This window comes from Penaeus monodon, chromosome 18 (genome assembly GCF_015228065.2).
Source record: "Penaeus monodon isolate SGIC_2016 chromosome 18, NSTDA_Pmon_1, whole genome shotgun sequence".
NCBI classification, from domain to species: Eukaryota; Metazoa; Arthropoda; class Malacostraca; order Decapoda; family Penaeidae; genus Penaeus; species Penaeus monodon.
This window is the reverse complement of record NC_051403.1, coordinates 42,672,175-42,674,674: the sequence shown is the minus strand read 5'-3', so window position 1 is coordinate 42,674,674 and position 2,500 is coordinate 42,672,175.

Below are 2,500 nucleotides of genomic sequence, written 5' to 3'. Positions count from 1 at the left end.
CTTCACCTTGATTGCCTGCCTAGCCACTGGGGGACCAAGTCAGCCCAAGTCAGTGCCGGGTAAATAGAGATGGTGACTCGATAAAAAAAAAAAAACACCGGGCGGAAGGCAATGGCAAACCACCGCTCTAAATTGCCAAGAAAAATCATGGAAGCACATGATCGTCAAGGCTGCGGTGGTCGAATGGTTAGAGCGTCGGACTCAAGACTGTCACGACGGCAATTTGAGTTCGAGGGTTCGAGTCACCGACCGCCGCGTTGTTTCCCTTGGGCAAGGAACTTCACCTCGATTGCTTGCCTAGCCACTGGGTGGCCAAAGCCAGCCCAAGTCATTGCTGGTCCCAAGCCCGGATAAAATAAGAGAGAATGTTACCTAAAAAGGTAACACCGGCACTCTCCGTGGAAAGGAACTGGGGACCCTACCACGTACTCACTCCAAGAGCATCACAACGTGAAAACTGCAATTGAGTATCATGCTGTGACCACGGCGGCTCAGACACGAACCTACCGTTAAATGAATGAATGTATATATATATATATATATATATATATATATATATATATATATATATATATATATATATATGTATATATAACTCTCTCTCCTCTCTCTCTCTCTCTCTCTCTCTCTCTCTCTCTCTCTCTCTCTCTCTCTCTCTCTCTCTCTCTCTCTCTTCTCTCTCTCTCTCTCCTCTCTCTCTCTCTCTCTCTCTCTCTCTCCTCTCTCTCTCTCTCTCTCTCTCTCTCTCTTTCTGCTCACGCACACTCACATGCTCGTACGCGCGCACAGGCGATATGCGTATGCATGAATGCATACAAACACTCACAAGCGTGCAATGAATGTGCAGATTTGCTCACATATATTTGGTAAATCAAACCTAGATACGGCATTCATACTGAACAAACGGCAGAGATAGCATTCCTAGTTAGATGGAACTGCCAGCAAAAAGAAAGGCACACACACACACACACTCACACACACACATATATATATATATATACATATACATATACATATATATATGTATATATATATATATGTATATATATACATATATATATATGTATATATATATATATGTATGTAGGTGTATCAATCAATCAATAACGGTATGCTCATGTTTGAGCAGCCGTGGACCTCTCCACCATCCTTCGCCACTAAACTCGATCTTACGCTTTTCTTTCCACTTATACCATCGACAGCCCGCAAATATCTTTGATATTGTCGCTCAGTCTTGTCTTCGGTTTGCCTCTTCCTCTGTTTCCTATCACCATCCCTGTCAGCAAGTTTTTCTCAATACTTTTACTTCTCATTACATGACCAATAAATGTAGGTGTATATATATATTTTTTTTTTCTGCCTAACCCATAGAATACATTCTTAGAAAAATGTGTCTCAGGCGACGTTAAGTACTTTAACCTGTGTATTGCACTACGCAGAATCTGCAACTTAATTTCATTCTAGTATTCAGGATAAAGTTTTGAATAATTCTGAAGATTTTATATACTAACAAATTTTAGAAGGTAGGTCAAGCAGCGTGTAATATAGCAACAAGAGACTGTATTTAAAATTGTCATGAAGAGTAGGATAAAATAGGCCCTGATCACTAATGGTGAATTTTGAAACGTTTATGAAATAAAATGTCAAAATGCAGAAGCAGAAAAAGAAGAAGAAAAAATTGGACCCAGTATATTTACAGATGAATCGATTGTACAGCAAGCCATTGCAAGTATTAACATATAACATATTTGTTATTAATTTCATCCCAAAAGCATTAAAACACACGGACAAAAGCGAAGTATGATATACAATAATGCGATACAACACCCCATAAAAACCTATTTCCACTAACCCTGAAAAGTCCTCTCCCTCATTATCTTCCCTTCCGTCTTTTTACAGAAATATATTTTTAAAAGTTCCATTGCAAAATATTCATCAACGTGTTCTCTCTTTTTCAACGTGCAAATTTATGTAAATGTGCGAAGTGATATTCGTTGGATTTATGAGTAGCATGTGGAGTTGACGTTGCAATGGTTTTCGTGTTTTCTTGTTGATATATATATACATATATATATATATATATATATATATATATATATATATATATATATATATATATTTTGTGTGTGTGTGTGTGTGTGTGTGTGTGTGTTGTGTGTGTGTGTGTGTGTGTGAGTGTGTGTGTGTGTGCGTGTGTGTGTGTGTGTGTGTGTGTGTGTGTGTGTGTGTGTGTGTGTGTGTGTGTGTGTGTGTGCGACTGTGCGTGTGTGCATACACACACACACACACACAAACGCATACAGAGTTGAATCAGTACACATTATTGTGTGAAACAGCTTGATAATATTTCATGAATTCCCTGCGTAATCCTCTTACGTAATTTAACTGAATTAGCTCCCTGTTATGAAAGCAGAGGACGACGTTTATTGAATGGTTAATGATATAAACTGCGCTTGCTAAAGGAAATAAGTCTTTATCATGACGTTTACGCTGTATGGGC